General features: G+C 48.0%; 1 long non-coding RNA gene across 1 annotated transcript; it reads right to left on the bottom strand.

Moving 5' to 3' along the window:
• Positions 1-6,871: 6,871 nt before the first annotated feature.
• Positions 6,872-9,252, bottom strand: LOC119145347. Its single transcript, XR_005103397.1, has 3 exons — positions 9,124-9,252; positions 8,910-9,032; positions 6,872-7,055 (listed from the first exon to the last, which is right to left on the bottom strand). It is a non-coding gene; the product is annotated as an uncharacterized LOC119145347 (long non-coding RNA).
• Positions 9,253-17,706: the final 8,454 nt, after the last annotated feature.

The raw sequence follows: 17,706 nt of genomic DNA, 5'->3' as shown, positions 1-17,706 counted from the left end.
TATTGGTTTTACTGGTTTTATGGCAGGGAGCTGTAACCGCTGCAGGCACCAGGGCAAGGAAGGGCGATGGGGAGGGTGAGCTCATTCAGCCATGGGACTGCAAGCAAAGAGCCATGGCAGGGGCTCCTCTTACTAATTTTTATTCAACTGCTATAAAGGCTAAGCCTCTTGAAATAAACAGATACTTTTCCAGGGAATTCAATAGCCTTTGGATGCAGCTTTCAGGGTACACGAGCCCAAGTTCTCAGCAAGAATGCACAAGGGTGATCATGCCAGAATGAGAAAGGTAATCTGATTTTGGGAGATTCTCCGTCACCTGTGGCGCAATGCGGCTGATCTGGCCCTCCAGGTAAATGAGTTTTTTTGCTAGAATGTGTCACAGCTGAATTGAAGAGGGTGTAGGTAATTATACACAGTAGCAAATCACAGCCTGTATCTGCTCTTCCACATGAGACTCAAGACAGCTTGATTGACATAAACCACTGAAGTGCTTGTTTTCACTTTTCATATTTATTTATGTCTTTTATATGCACATTCCAGGGGTAAATACAGTGACATTTTGTACTGTGAACTGAGATTGAAAGCGCCAGCAGCTGGCATAGCCAGGCTGGAAGAGTCTCACAGATTGATTAGAGCAGGAGCTTTCTGATGTGACTGTTTGCCCTGCTGACCTATTTAATTAACTGTCTCATTATCAGCAAACCAGCCAGGAGCCATGTATCATTTGTGGGAATATCTTCTCCAGATATGCAGCCTATGGAGAAATAAAATCTGTTGCTTTGGCATCTCATTTTACTGCTGATATATACAGCTGTATGTCTCCAGCTGGCCACGGAAGGATGAGAATTAAATTTGCAAATCTTATAGCACATTTCCATTTGACAATGTTAAAAGAAAAAAAAGGAGATGTTTCATATAGGCTTAGTTCCACGTAAGATTGTCTCCTCCTTAGGAGGACAGACCTGGCTGGATGGAACCACCATTCACTGGGAGTGTGACAGTGCTTAGGTATTACAAAAACCATGTGGTCCCCAAGTACCTGAGATGTGTCCTCTGCACCAGTATGACCTGCAAGGTAAAGGGAAGGCTCAGGCCACGCACAGGACAACTTTCCCAAGGTCCAGTGACTGAGAAGCTAAAGAGGAAAGTAAAACATTGGGGTCAGCTCAACCTTTGGTTGAAACATTTCATTTTGATCTCACTAAAGGAGAACTGAAAAATATGGGCAAAATCAAAGCATTAGTATTACACAATATGTTCTTTCCAATTAAAAAAAAAAAACAGTGGAAAATTCCAACAGCTTTACCAATGTGGCTTATATCTGCTGGAGGCAAATCCAGCAAGAAATGTGCCAGCTGACCATGCAGTGTGCAGGAGTGCCAAGCCCAAGAGCAGGCATGCCTGTTTTCTTCCAAAAGAGGGAGAACTGAGGCAAGCATATGGTACCTGCCCCTGAGCTGAGCGCAGGCCAAGCATGTAGAGGACTCGTCATCATCATGTAGTCGTTTACAACTGCAAATTCATTTTTATCTTGTGGCAGCATCGGGGAGATCTGTATACCATAAATGGAATCATTACATCTCAGTAATACATTCTCTTTCATTTCCTACTGGATGATTCACGTAGTTTTTAACCAAGCCAAAGAACCTCTCTTCATTTAAGCACGATCAAATAAAGGCAGTGAAGACCACTTCAGTGCTTATGAGTTTCTATGAAGGTAGTGTCCCACACTTCAGCCCAGCAGACATGGTCCCAAACACTAACAGAACCTGAGCTGCCACACAGAAACAACACGGAAACAGGCATGAGGCCAGGCAAGCCTGGTTGGAAAGCAAAATACTTGATTTTAGGAAAACCGGGAGGAGTGGTCGGCAGTTGCTTTTGTTCTCAACTGCCAAGCTATCGGTTACTTCACAATAAGCCTTTCTCGCTTCTCTCTCTTTCTCTCTATCTCTTTTCAAATCCGCCCTTAGCCCAGGAAAGTTTCATTAAAACTATACTACTCCCAAAACTTTGTTTAATCATCATCCCTTGACAAAAATCATAGTTTGGTGAAATATGTTAATTGACAGATTCTTTCCTTCTGCTTATGATTGCTGCTCAGGTTGGTGGCTGAGCCATGGGCAGGACTTACCAGAGGAGATCTGGCTGCAGCAGATGGTGGTTTTGATCTTTAAGTCTTGCTCCTTCAGCCCCCTCTGAAGAAGGGCATTTCTCACCCTCTCCATCACCGCTATATTATAAAACATTACATGAAGAACCTGTTCCAACAAAACTCGTAAACACACAATCGCTTTAAGCACATGGTTAGTTGTCTTGTGATGAAGAGATCAGAGATGCTGCACTGATGGAGTCCTCTTCAGGGAATCACTGCTCCACGGTGATCCATGGGAACTCTGCTTTTCAGCCCACCGAAGTGGTGTGACTACAGATGTGTTCAGAGCTGTTCTGCTCTAACATAAGCACCTAACAGGGTAGTGGGACTATTTATAAGGATTAATGTTAAGCACATGCTGAATTATTTATTGCATCATTGCGGGCTGGGTGGTGGCCATGGGAAGAATTTTTTTCAAAACAGAAGGAAAAGTCAATTGCTCTGTGATGGGGCTAAGGATCAGCCCTTGAATGTCCTTGCAGCCTTCCAAGAAATGCTGGTGTTCAGCAAGCAATGCTGTTTGCAGAGCAGTGCAGGTGTCCAAGCGGTGTTCCTGCAGGTGCTTTTCTTTTACAAATTTCACACTATGCTAATGAGATCCCAAGCACCAATGTTTTGACCCTGTTGGGCTAAATTCAGCTTCTAATTACATTTGTACAAATACCTCTGAAAATTTATGCCCGTTCTGTCATAAACCACTAGTTCTTCTTAACCGTGCTCTTCCATGGAAGTTATTGCAGTGGGAATTCTGCCTGTTCCCATGCAAGCTTCAGACAGCATCCAACACATTTGAGGGTTCGATCACTCTTCGGTGAAGTGGGTGTTCTGTAGTGGGGACCAGCATGGCCACAGACATGTTTTAGCCTGTCTTTCAGCACTGTGTAATTCATTAAACTATTCAGCAAGGAGGTTTTACACCTCTAATGTCCAATGAGATAATTTGCAGAGAGATCTAGAAAGCCTCAAAGTAGATAAATAGTCATCATTGGATTGACTTCTGATCATTTTAGAATGAATTCTCCCATAAAGTATGCACCAAGTAAGTTCAGCATTCAGTCTGTTCTTCCATGCTGGGAAATATAAAAGACAAGATTAAAGATGGAAAACATTCATTGCAAATTCACAGTGATGATGAGGGATGAAATCCAGAGCATCCTTTTCCCTGAACAGACGTCTCCATTATACATCCTAAGGATGACATTTATTTAGCCATTTAGCAGGATGAGGCAGTGTGCTATCCTGATGTCACACTCATACACCCGGTGGCTGAATGACTAAACCTGCACAGCCAGGGGTGTTCAGACCACACGTTGCACCTCCAAAATGAGAATTTCCCCTTCCACCCGGGAGATGGCACTAAGGCACTCACACAAAAAGCATCGCTCCAGCCTTACGGAAAACCTGTTTTCCCTGAAGTTGTGTGTGGGGGAGAAAACCTGCACAATTTGCATTCACTGGGTTGTGCACCTTGTGATGGGACCAACTGAGTGTCCTAAAAGGAAACATGTTTCTGACTGATCTGTGGATACTATCACTCGGATTTGAAGTGGATTGTCCTTCTCATGGATCCACTGAGTTTCCCACCAGAGAGAACTGGTGGATCAGAGCAGCCTTCATCCAGGGATGTCCCTCTGTTTCGGACATAGGGCAGCACTGAATGCTTTAAAGAAATATGCCTAGGGTCAACCATAGCAATAGAGAGGCGACAAGGTCCTGGAAAACAACTCCTAACCTCCACTAGCCACAGTCAGCCACAGTTTGACTCATGCCCAGCTTATTTCTCTGCACTGGGTTGTTTATTTTTCCCTTGGACTTTGTTGCTAGTGTAAAACCTGATGCTGTCCATACAAATGTTGCATCCCTTTTTGAATTCTGTTGAGCTCACAGCGGGTGTTACCATGTGCCATGAGCCAGGTGGTCCAGAAAAAGGACGGAAAAGGGATGGTGTTGAGGTAATGCCAGTATTATCTAGAGCTTCTCACCTCTTCTTCACCCCAGCAGTCTTCCATGTTAAGCCTATGTCACTCACATGAAGAAGCTCCATCCACCGAAAAACAGCAGCATCACTGGAGGCACCAGGGAAATAGGGAGGCTGACTCTGCGGCTGCTCCCTTCTGTCATCTGGAAGTATTAGCAGGCAGCTCAGATGTCCCCCATTAATTTTCACAGCAGGGAGTTGGGGGGTGAAAAAAAAGCATTAACAGCAAGCACTGCATGTCAGATAACAGGCCAATATTGGGAAGGGGCAATGAGGGCTAGAGAAAATTTTGGGAAGAGAAATGGCAGGAGATGGGGATGCAACAGGCTGGATCCTGGGCATGTGGGCTGCAACATGTGAGTGCAGGTTTTAAGAGCCCTATCTCCAAGTCTGGTCTCCAAAGCTGGAAAGTGCCTGAACAAGCATACTGCCAGAATACCCAGGAAGGACATTTATCTTCAAAATCAGCAGCTTCCTTCCTTCTCCCTGGCACATGGTTAAGGACCAGGTTAGCAAACCCAGCATCTGTCTGCCTGATTGAATATCCTCATTAGTGTGCCTGACGGGGTGTATCACAACCAGATATTCTGAATCAGGCATTTGTTTCCACCATGGCTGCCCATTTTGATTAGCATTTAGCAATGTGTCTTTCCTAGTGAAGATGCCTTGAAATTACCTTGTATATGTGCCCCAAGCATTCACCTAGACACAGCCCTTGTCAGTGTAACAAACGGTTGTAGCACAGCAATGTCAAAATCAGCTTGAGGAGCCTGTCTCCAGCATGGGGAGGCAGGATAATGATGTCTTTTCAAAAGAGAAGATATTGATGAGGCTATGGGGTTAATTTTAGATGGTGCGAAAGTACACGTCCCATTAAGAACTTCTCTATTCTCATGGTCTCGTTCCCCAAAGAAACCAAACTTTGTCTCCTCAGGAGCCTCTCATACAAGCAAGTATTTTTTCCCTATTTTTGTTAAAGGCATTTTCCTTATTTCTACCCTCCAAATTCTGCAGCCACTAGTCCACTACACTTGGCTACAGTGGAAATAGCCTATACCAACCAAACACTGCACAGGCTGTGATCAGCAGTGTCCCATGCCAGAACTGGGAGAGGGGGCAGCTTTGCAGAATAACTGGACCCTTGTACCTGTTTGGAGCTTGGCCTTGCCAGATGTCGTTTTGCTAAATCCCCCAGCACTTCTCTTCTTGCAGGGAAATGCAGCCATGCACGTGACTTTCCTAAGGTCCTGCAGCAAGATAAATGTTAAATTCGCCATGGGAAAGTGGTGGTGGGTTGAAACACCTGCAGAGTATAGAAGCAGGAGAGGTGATTCCCTTTGATCTCAAACTCCTTAGGGCAGGGACAATCGTGCTGCTCTGTCTACACAGTCCCTGTCACCATCGGGTCTAGGTGTGCTTGATATTACTGTAGAATAAGTTATTTGTTGTCATTATTATTATCTTTTGATATTTTGGCTGTATCTCTAACTAATTTCTTGCTTATCCCTGAATGTTGCAAGGATGTCTCATTAAAAGTCATACCTTTCAGGCACTAGGAGAGAGTTCTCTACACCATCTACTCCGGGCTAATTTCGGCATCGATTCAGAAGACCCAAGTCAGACCACTAAAGCCACTGGGCTGAGCAGAAAGGCTGTGATGGGCACTGCCCGGCCCGGGGACATCAGCCCTTCCCAGGTCTCAGACTGGTGGCTCTGCATTGCCATCTTCAGGCTGGGAGCAGCCTTGCTCCTTCCAGAAATCCTAGAAATCTCCCGAACAAACACAGCAAACTCAATTCCAGCTTACCCAGCACTAGTTGAAATTGGCGGCCAAACCCTGGAAAAAGGTGTTAAATACAAAGGAGGGGAGGAAGCTCTGCAAGGCTGGTACTCGGCTGCCCTGGATAACAGGGGTATTTCCCTCCCTGCAAGTGTTTAGAGACTAAAGGCTTTAGAGAGTAAATTGACACAAGCAATGCTGTTTTAACACACACTACTTTTTGCTGTGAGACAAAGTTTGTGGGCAAGTTTTCTTTAAAGTATATAAATTGAAACTGCCTGAGTGATTTTAGCTTTGTAGCCTTCACTGTCCGCAAAAAAGCCTTTTTCTGACAATGATAAAAGCTCAGGTTATTGGGAGGTTTTAATGATAATACGTGTTTAAAAAGGTCTCTGCCAAACATTTCACATTTGATAGACACAGTGGTGGGTTTGGAAGAGAGGAGGTTTCCAGGCTTTCAAGGTCTCTGATGGACAATATCACATAGACAGCTTGGAGGGCTGAGGAGCTGTAATCACAGAACAGCATAGGTAACACATCCTAAAATAAATCAGAAAATCATGGAATAATGTAGGTGTCCTGGCCCAGCAGGGCCAGCTTAGATGGGGTTGCCTCAGACCTTGTCTCCTCACCTCATGAACACCTCCCTAAGATTCCCCCACCTCTGTGGTCTCCAGACAGTGTTTGAGCACCCTCATGGTGAAAAATATCCTCCTAGTAAGATCTGGTTGGAAATCACTTTCTAGGAAGCCAGAAAGTCAGAGAAGGGATCTTTGAAGGTCATCTAGTCCAACCTCCTGCAACGAGCAGGGACAAATGCTGCTACTCAGAAGAATATTCCAGCAGCAAAACTCTGCCCATTTTGTCTCGGGTCTCATGATAGTATGCACCAGGTCTCACGACTGTTTATAGTTTTTTCCACTGCCTCAGTCCCTGAAATCCCACCTTTACTCCCAGCTCTCAGTGCAAAATAGGTAATCATCCTGGTACTTACCATGGCCACCTGTAGCACCACTCACTGGGCTGTGTCCATCACAATCGCTTTCCCAGAGGACAGCCCTGCAGCAGAGATTTGAGATGACCAGTTCAGCCTCTGCAAGAAGATGCTGTGGCTGTCTTTGTGCTCAGATACCCAGCAGTTCCTGCAGAGAACATGGAGAAGGGGATTAGCAGAAGACTCCTCTTCTAATGTGCATCAGGACAGGGGACCTGCCTCCCCTTCTGCAGCAGTTGACCACCCAGCTGGGAAACTGTGTAGAGCAAATGAAAGCACATGCCGATGGCACTAGAGAGAAGGGGAACAGCCTGTCTCCCATCAGGAGTGGCACAGATGCTGCAACACACATAGCTGCCATTGGGACAAATCTCCCACCTAGATCAACCATTACACAGGCTCAGGCTCCAGCCCACACATCACTCTAGGATCGTAGATCAAAATCGAGACTTCAACACAGAGCTGAAATATATGTGTGTGTTAGGGGGAGGTGGGGGGGTGAGGCAGCAGGGTGGAATTGCCTTTCCGGTGAGAAACGAGAGCTCAGGAGCAGTTTATGCCTGCTTGTTCATAGTGTGCGGATGAGTCACGTTGCAAACAGCTCCTGCCCCGTCTGATTTAAGAGCCCTTTCCCAGGGGAAGCCCAGGCTTGGGAACGTAGAGATGTGCCTCCTGCCCCCAGCCACACAGGGAACTCAGTATCTTCTTTGCCTGGGGATGAGGCTGTCCCAGAAGACTCCCTGCTCCCATCAACCCCATGCAAAACTTCAAGAAAAGGCTGAGCAGGCTTTGAGAAAGGATTTGGCCCTGAGGGAATTCACTTGAGCTTGTTGCATAACATGGACACAGAGAAATATGCTTGAGAAACACTTTCCAATCCCAGCCAGCCCCAAAACCTCCCTGCTTTACTTTTACCCTGTTCCCACTTCCACCAGCTCCCCTCTCCCGCCAGCCCACCTCTCCCTTACTGGCTTAAGTGGTCATCTTCAGCAAAAACATGAGAAAGGCTCTTATTTGCTGTGCAGTATCCAGCATGGACACCTGGCCAGTGCTGGAAATCTGTGTTGTAGGTACTTCTCCAGTCAGGGTCAAAGTAGTCTAGTGAAAGAGAGTCTAAATAAAAGACTTTTTTTGGTCTCTATATCTTGTATCTCACAGTCTGAGTGCTCCCTCTCCTGAGCTCCACTGGCTGTTAATACTTTCAGTGCTCTTGTCTGAGCTACCACAATCGAAGGGTTCGCCAAAGGAACATGCAAGAAGCACTCCTCTGGTGTAGATAAGGTCTTTTAGACAAGATTCTTCAGCCTTTTATGTATGAAGGAAGTCACGCAAGGCAGATCTGGAAATGGTATCTTGTGCTCTTCCCTTCTGGACACTGACTTGTCAGCTGGTGTATATTTTCCCCTACTGTACAGATTTTCTCTGTCATCATGCCAGAGCAATGTGTCTCCACTTTATTTAATCAGAGACTAAACCAGGGAAGAGATCCAGGGTCTACTTAACTCCCAGGTGAGGACCATCACATTTGCTGTGCAATTGTCCCCAGAAATCCCTGTAGGAGCTGGTCTGAAGGGGTGCCATATCCTATCCTATTCTCCAGAGATGCCCCATCTATATGTTAATAGCCTGAATGTGTGTCCCTCTGACTGAGCAGATCTGCTCGCGGAGAAACGTGCTGCCACCTCACAACAAAGCAGGGAGGATGCACAAAGAAGAGCTGCCAATTGAAAACATTTTGGATTTTCTGTGTATTTAAAAAATGACACATTCATGTAATGAGTCATTAGTGAAGTATTTTCGTTGCTTTCATTGATGCTGAGCTTACAGGTATTTCACACGTGCATGACCATGTCAAAGCTGTTCATGCAACCCGAGCAGCCACAGCAGCAGTTCCCGTGCTGTGACATTATTTCCAGGAAGGCCACATCAAGCAGGGCTGTGCTGCATGGGGTGGCCCATACAGAAACAGGGATGAAAGAAATATTATTTACAACACTCCAACCTTTTCTGGAAGATAATTGTTTTTCTCTGTCCTGCTTCTCCCCACTGATGGGCAGATGGTTACAGGGCCTTTGTGGATCCTTCCTGTGTCATTCACCTTCTCTTCACCGTCCCCGGTCTCTGTCTGAATTAAATTAAAAAAATGAAAGCCAGGCTGAGGGCCGTAAGTCACCTGCATGAGGCAGCTGCCACAATCTCCATTAGTAGGTCAGTACCTTCTGCCAAAACAGATAAGCCCAGGATCATGCTCCTGTTCTGCTGAGCATCACGCTGCCTTGCCCAGCACATCTCCTGGATGAATTGCTGGTAGGTGGCCCAGCCCAGGGCCAGCTTCTGCCTGTGCAGCAACATCCCTGAGAGATAGGAGAAGAGGGTGCATTAGTGGGAAGCACCATCAATTACTCACCCAAACTATCCCTGGGTGGGAACAAGCAAACAGTGACAAGATGGAGCCTCAGCTTGCATAAATCAGGGGAGACTGGTGCACTTCAGCAGATCTTTGCTGAGGTGCATCAATTTTGCATTGATTTGGTTCATGAAGCCAGTAGGGGAAGGATTTATGATGCCAAGCAACTGGAAGGAGCCATGCTGTCTCCACATTGCCCTGGAGTGCTAAACAGGAGCTGAGACCCTCTGCAGGAGGTTCATGTATGAAAGGGAAAGACTTTGAGGTAAATACTGCACTGCTGGGCTACACAGGGGCAGAGCAGGAAGGGAAAAGCCCACAGTAGTTTTGTCATTAACACAAGACAGATTCAGGTGGGCTTGACAAGGAGATGCTTTCAAGATGTTGAGTCTAGACAGACTGTCCAAATAGACACATGTTCATGTGAGCTCCTCCTCCAAACTCTCCTTCTAGCGAGTAGAGAAAGAAAACCTGCCAGGGCTTACTTCACCTCATCTTCAAGGTGGCATTTAAGCTACAGGAGATGGCTCCCTGTCTTTCTCCTCACTGACTATGAAATGACCCATACACAGACAGACCATGCTGGGAGAGGTGAGCTCAGGGAACAGAGAAGAAATCCCGGCTCATGCCGTCCTGTTTGATTCTCGAGCATTGCTGAGCAATGCTGCCCTCTTCCCGCTCACGCAGGAACTCAGAGGGAGATCTCCACTGCTTTGGAAAGGTTGAGCATGGCTGGGTGATATTTGGTGACTACTTTGTTTTCCTGACTTCCATCAGCATTTTAATCCATGCGAGCAAGCTGTTAAATGGCGTGGCTAAGGGCTGGCTACCAGCTCCTTTGCTGCACTTGCTGCCAGACAGGTATCTCTAGCAGAAGGGCCCTACAAGCTGCTGGTTTGAACCACCCAAGTCCCAACATGCTCAGTCACAGAGTGCTTTTGCCTCCCTTGCTCCTGTTCGCAACCTGCAACATAGGGTTAACTGCATCTCCCTCTATCCCAAAGGAGCTGTGAGGATAAAACCCTTAGAGATGTTGCAGTGCTGATGCCTTACTAGCAGGGGCTCTTCACGAGCATGGCTCTGCAGATGTTTCGAAGACTGCAGCTCACTACATCTGCACTTTGAGCTGGCCTAGGAGCTGCATATTCATGGTGACAGGGTGCTGTGCCCATGCTGCTAATCATTGCCAGGCTGAGCCTGGCACCGATGCTTCATCAGGATGCTGCCATCTGCACGTGTCCAGCCAGCATGGAGCATAGGCAGGGGGGCTCAGCTGGCAAAGGCCCAGGCAGACAGCCCCTAGGGTAGCTGGATATGGCCGGTCAGCTCTTTGCAAGCAGGCGGCGCCGGCATCGGGGGTTCCCTGCTGTTGCAGCAGTCTGAGCAGCAGCTGGAAGACGCTGGTGATAAGACAGCCCCTTCTCCAGCTCAGCGAGAGCCTGCAGCCCCTCCGATTTCTCTGCCTGGGTTGCTGCCAGTTTGGTGGCAGGGTAGTAGTTTGGTAGGTAGCTTTCTGCAAGAGGAAGGAGCGAAGTGTGTTCTCTGCTGCAAGGCTTTGGGGCGAGGGGTGCTGCCTTCTGGCTTCCTCCCTTCTGCATCATCAGCACAACTGCTGGCTTTGATGCTCCACGCTGGGATGACTTCCCTCCTCTCCCTGACAATGCTGTCGCTGTAGGTCATCGCCTGCTCCTCCCGGGGTACAGCAAATTCCTCGGCTTTTAGCTGGGAGTCTGCAACCTGCAGCTTCTGCAGAAAGAAGTCTCATCGAATGGAGGGGCTGGGAGTGGGAAGGACAGTTGCCAAAGCATCATCAAGCTACCTGCCCACGGCAAAGCCTGGGTGTTGGTGGGGTCAGCACCCCTGGGGGTACAACGGCCACAAAGCAGCTCCATACCTGTCATTAAAGACACACAGACCATCAGGGCTTCCTCTTTCTGCCCATCTTCTGGCTTGGGACTCTGCTGTGCCCCACGTGGACAGTAGGAGGGAGGGAGGGAGCCCCGGCACAAGCAGCAGTTTGACGGTGGAAGAGAGAATGGATCCAGGGTTCATGTTGGGGAAAGGCTAATGGGGCTGTTGGCATGGCTGGTCTGGGGGGTGTCTGCTGGCTCCAGCCCCTTCAGATGCACACTACAGCTCTTGTCACAAGCCAGTTGCTCCTTTCTAGGGACTCTGAAAGAGACTCTCCTGTTGTGAGCACTGCCAGGCTGCTGGGGCCAGCAAGAACCATCCTCACAGAGTTTTTTCATTGTTGTTTTGAATCAACACGGGTTTCTGTTTGTCCCTCAACCTCCAAGGTCCTCAGGGCTTTCCCCAGGGTGGCTTCTCCTTCACCATGCTGACAGGAAGGCAGGTGGAGGTTGCAGAGCTACAGGAACTACCTGTATCTGGGGACTTTCCCCACCAAGGATGGCCAGAGCTCCTCATGAGGCATCTCCAGAGGGACAGGAGCCTCCAGGAGCCCATGGTGGGGATGGCTCACCAGCCAGTGCTTTCTGCCTTAACCCAAGGAGCTCCCCACCTTCCCCTTGGAAGTAGCCTACCATCCAAAACTCCACAGATAAGAACATTACAGCAGTTTTATCCTCTTAAAAAATCCCATATCCTAGCAGGGCTAAGAGGGAAACCTGTGCCTCCTGGGTACCTCATCATCATGCTACCCAGTGGGACAGCAACTCAAGGAAAGCAGCCATACCTTAGGTGCTCCCTCCCTTCTTATCTCCCAAATTACATCAGGACCTCCACAGGAAGTGTGCAGACTTCCAAAAATAAAAGAAAATAAAATTACAAATAAATAAATACAGAAATGGAAACACAGAAAAGAAAAAGAAACTGAGATGCACAGGGATTAAACCCTGCCCTCCCAGTTAGGATCTCAGCTCCTGGAAGTGGAGCAGCTACCTGAGGCTGGGGCTGCCCAGAAAGCACTTGCCAGCCCTGGAGAACAGTGGGAGCCCCAAGCAGGACTGTTAATGAAGGCTCCTGGCAGCAGGGGCGCTCCCTGGGGCAGGAGGAGGGGAGAGGAGAGGGCTCCTCAAGCTGCTGCCCAGGCAAGCATGGCAACGGTGGCCACAGACAGCCCCTCTGCCCCAGTGGGCACCTTCACACAATGATTTCTCTGTTGTTGTCCCCCCTGTTTTCCTCCCCAGCCTGAACATTTTTTTCCCCCGCTCTCGTGAATGTATGAGCCCAAAGCACTTTAGCAACTGAACATGCCCCCCGCCACTTCTCTGCAGTGGCCCAGTGCAAACTGCAGCTGTCCCCACTGGGCTGCCACAAGCAATTAAGCCAGGGGAGGCGGAGCGAGGCAAATCAGATTAAATAGCTCAGGGGGTCACTCACACTGCAAGGAGATTAGAAAAAAACCAACCTCAGCTTCTCGGCAGAAATCTTCTCAGGCCCGTGTCAGGGCAAGGTGCCATCTCCATCCCAAATGCAATCCCCCTCCTCAAGGCAGTACTGGGATGGGTCTAATCCTGATGCACTCCATCAGCCCCACGGGAAGCAACAGGAGTCCAAGGCTTAGGCACCGGTTCAGCAAGCAGTCATTAGTGCCCTGACTTAATGAATGTAATTAGCATCGCCCGCCCCAAACAGCTTTACCAGAGGGCACAAAGGGGATTTCCCACAGAAGGGATGGGGACACAAGCCAAGGGCATTTTGGCATGATGTGACCTGCTGGTGGGTCATGGCGGTGGGGACCAGAGCAGACCCTGTCGGTGGAAACAGCACCCGTGCCGGCTGCCCCCCTGGCACCGACCTGGTCCCTGGCTGTCCTGTAGCCCCGAGAGGGAGGCTGGCACCATGGGCTAAAGAGCCAAGCAAGGAAAAGCCCATGGTACCTGCACATTCTCCTCATTGAATGGCTTGTACTCCTTGCACCACTGGTATTCTCTCTTCTACAAACTCCCGTATGTGCCCAGTGACACAGGTGGCTGAAATGAGAGAAGGCAAACATAAGGAGCTGCTAAGACTTGATGGGAGCTTTCAGAAGTGGTAATACAAACCCAAAATACTCCCTTGTAGTTCAGGAGAGGATAAGCTGCTCTTCTGGGCACAGCCTCTGTCCCCTGGGCCACCTGGGGCCAGTCCAACAGGGACAACCCCTTGCTCAGTTGAGCTCTGAGCAGGGTGGCCAGGAAAGCCCTATGCTCTTTTGGCTCTGGGGCTCTTTTTGTCCCAGGCTGTCCCTTGCAACACCCTCCTCCTGCCTTTCTCAAGCCTCCTCTGACTGCTCAGACACCTCTCAGCAGAGCACTGACATAAAGCTGCCAAAATACTTTGATCAGCTTCTGAGGTCCTGTGTCACCCAGGTTAAATAAGCATGTGCTTTGGTCTTCTATTTCCCATGTGCTTATCACTCATTTAAAGTTAAGTGCCAGCTAATGTCAATACTCATTCTGCAAAGCAACTGGAGAAATTATGAAGGAAAACTCTGCCAAAGGATATTAAGCCAGTGACACCTGCCCTAACGCTGCAAATCACCACAGTGCAAACTTCTGGAGATGAGAAGAGGATTTTAGGGAGAAAGCGCTGTATGTGTCTTCTCCCTTAGCATCCACCACAGGCACTGCTGGAGCCAGGAAAATCAGGTGAGATGAGCCTTCAGACTGGCTTGAGAGCTGCTTTTGTGCTAAAGCATTAAATATGCTAACTCGTCAATGCAGGGCAGAGGGCTGGGGGAGATGAGCTCTTGTGCCGTAATTGAAGGTGTTACTTGGATCTCCATGGCTGCACGAACACATCCACCACACAGGGGTGGCTGGGCTGGCCAAGGCACAACAGGTCTGCGCTCCCACATCCATGTGATAAAAGGGAACCACTAACTGCACCAGCACACAGCACCTTAGGGAGGGCTCCTCGTGACTTGCCAACAACATCACCCATTATGGGCAAGAATACATTTTACATTCTCACCCTTTTTTTCTAACATTTCACCCTTTTTTCCCCTCTGGGCTTTCCAGACTAGTGTCTGCCTTTGGCCAGGACCCAGAACCTCATTGTCACCAGCTCCTATTATCTTCCCAGTCTGGTGGACCCTGCAAAACCATTACTCAAACACCGGTGAGGATGAGAATCCTGTGCGTACTTCACCTTCAAGTGCACTGTTTTCCTCATTGTATCCACCATAGTGAACCAGGAACCTGGACCAGAAAAGTCGGTCAGTTAACAAACAGCAAACCAGATCCTCTCCTCCACAGTGCCCTAAGGGATAAAGGGATCTGGAGACCTGGAGATGGGTACTTGTCGTCAGGAGGAAGAGGATTTGCTGGTGCTGTCAGACTCCTGTGCCCCCCAGATTGGCAGTTAGAGCACGATTGACTTCATCCAGCTTCAGCAATGCAAAATATACCCATCCAGCCCAGCAACCAGCACATATGGAGCCAGACACCTCAGGAGATACAGTCTGGTGGGACCCAGCAGGGAAGAAATGGTGGCACCCCACTACCAGCAGCCCCAGAGCCATCCAGGGGTTAAAAACGGGTGTCCCCTCCTGGGAGAGGGTACGTGTGCGATGGGACCGACTAGCACCTCTGTGGCCACAGTGTTTCCAGAGACAATGGAAAAATCTATCCCTTTGTGAGACACCTGTACTCCAGAAATTTGGAGGCCTTGGGGAGGAGGGTGGCCCCTGAAGGTGTGGGGTGAGTGCTTCTTGGAGGAGAATCCATCCTACAGTCATAGTTGGGGAGATGCTACCCACCCCTTCAGCTGCAGCCAGTGATGCTGGGGACACATAGCCAGGAGAGGGACAAAGCCTGCCCTTCATGAGCTTTTGAAGCATCCCCAGCTCCTGCTAAAGATAAAGATGGGAGCAAAAGATGGGGAAACTGGGGAGGAAAGGACTTATTTTGTGGGTGCATTGAGCAGAAGAAAACAGCATCCTTACCTCATTGCATGGAAGGGTGGGAGACACTGCAGAAGTAAGGCAGGCAGGGATCTCCACTTGGTCTTGGAGGTCGGCTGAGTACAGCTGAACTGTCCCATCCAGATGCTGCAGTTCTCTTCCTCTGATGATGTGAAATGTAACACAGCAGGGGATGCTCAGATTTAGTCTCCTGTCCCACAAATGGGCAGGAACACCAGACCAGATCCACAAAGCAGTATTTACTCTTTAAAAAATGTCAAGCATTAACCAGGTTTGCAGGCACCTCATCCAAGACTAATCTCACCTAATTTATATGTCCACAAAGAGGACGTCTCCCTCTGAGCTGATCTTTAGCGGCTTCCTGGCTCATTTAGCCCAATTCATGTGACCAATGTAGATAGATACACACTCAGGGATGAAATCAACTGCTTTCTCAGAAAGCCTGGGTTTGGCAAGCTGAATCTCACCCAAGAGTCCAATTTCTGTAGCTACACATGAGCCTGGCTATCGGTTCAGGAACGAGATTCTCTGGCACTACAGTAATGCAAATAGTAGTAAATGCTGGTGACAATGCATGAGTCAGAAAGATGACATCTCAGCTCCAGGATCCTTCACAGAACACAGCCGGTCACGGACCTGTGTTCACAGGCACCATTGGAATTCCAGAGTTATTTCTCTTTGCACATTGTTAGGCACCAGTGTATAACTGGAGGCCAGGGATGCTAACACTCTGGGCAAAGGTCATGTGCTGCTAATAGCTCAGCGCTGGAGTCAGGCAAAAAGAGAAACTCTTTGTCCCCACAGTATTTTGTGCAAATCAATATTAGAGTAAATGATGCAACAAGGAAAGAAATTATTTCCAGAAATATGAAACTCTCATGTTCTTCTGTGCTTATATTAAAGGGATTACACTCCATTTCCTTCTTAATACAGCTAATGCTCTATGGGAAGCCCTCAGGCCAGGGATTAAAGCACTTATTCAATTAATTAGAAACAAACTTCTGCCTTAAAGTCAAACACACAAATATCAGTAAGCTCTTGAGAGTGTCTTCCTCCCAGGGCAGGGAAAATGGATCCTATTTCTGATGCAAATGAAACCAAGTCTGCATTCTAGAATTATCAGGAATAATACAAATTAAGAAGACTGACTTTTAAAATATCATAATTCTATAAAGCAGCATGGTAAAGGAGGGACAGTCCTGTTATCTTGAACTCAGCATTGGAACCCCCATCAGTTATAGGGGGAGCAGAATCAGGACCTAAGACTAATATAAAAGAGATACGATTTTAGGGTGTAACATTGGTAGCCAGTTTCAAGCTGCAGGCACAGAAGTGTCTGGATACATTTGAAGTTAGGGGTGAAATTCTGGCCTTGCTAAACTCAAAACCCAAAATGCTTATTCAGTAGGATCCAAATTTCACCTAAGGTGTATGATTCATTACTGAGATAGGAGACAATTTCCAAAACCTGGCTCCAAATCCTAACCTTCCTTGATGATGGCTGATCCTTCCATCTTCTTGCAGGCACAGCTCACATGAAATTAAAAGGCACTTTGCCAGGATAATTCATGCAGAAGCAGCCCACTATTGCTGTTCAGCTTCCCATTTCTCCTTCCCAAATACCAAATGATGGGGCTGATAATTGCCAACATCATCCCAATTAGAAGTGGGTAGGAACCAAACTCCCAGGTCTCATCTTCCTCTACCTCTGGGACAGCTTATCTGCCTCCTCGTTGCTAATTCAGATATGAAGAAAAAGTAAACCAGCCAAATGCCTTTGGTTTTTTTTAAGTGTTTTTATACAATCAGACTTTTTTTAAACTTCCTTCTCAGACACTGCTCAGCTGCAGGGCCATTATCTCTCCTGCGATACCAGTTCGCTGCAATGGGCTCAGACTTCCCTTGAACCCCTCGATATGCAGAAACTCAGCAGAAGGATGTTCCTGTGTGTCAGATCCTGGCACCCCCCACCACAGCACTCAGCACGGGCTGCACACGAGAAGCACCAGTAGGGAGACATCCAACTGGAGTAAATGGAAATAGCACGTTGGCTTCACATAAGCAGGCATTGTCCCTTCCCTACACCACTAATCACTGCATGATCATCCAAACTCTGCTGGGCTACACAAAGCAGCGCTGGACACTTCAGTGTTACTTGTGAATCTCAGCTATGGGGGTACTTTGTCAGCATTTTTTTTGACCAGGCCACTTTCCCTATGCCTTTTCCTCCTCACCTTCCCCCACCTAAATACTGCCTATATGTTTTTTCTAAAGCTTCCTGCCCTAGGAGCAGTTCACTGAAGAGCGTACTCTGTACTCTCGCTGTACTCGGCACAGATGCCATCTGTGCAGCTGTCTGCACATCTCTAAGACATAAGTTAATGAAGACAAACACTGTGCTGTAAACACCTGCAGGAGAAAATTGCTCTTAAATAATTGGTTTATTTTCACAATCCTCCAGGGAGGTGACTGCTGAGATTCCCAAGGCCAGGAGCCTAAATCATGTACCTGAATGGAAGCGCC

The sequence above is a fragment of the Falco rusticolus genome, chromosome 1 (genome assembly GCF_015220075.1).
Source record: "Falco rusticolus isolate bFalRus1 chromosome 1, bFalRus1.pri, whole genome shotgun sequence".
Taxonomy (NCBI): domain Eukaryota; kingdom Metazoa; phylum Chordata; class Aves; order Falconiformes; family Falconidae; genus Falco; species Falco rusticolus.
Note: the sequence above shows the minus strand (reverse complement) of the source record. Positions and strands in the feature narration are given on the sequence as shown.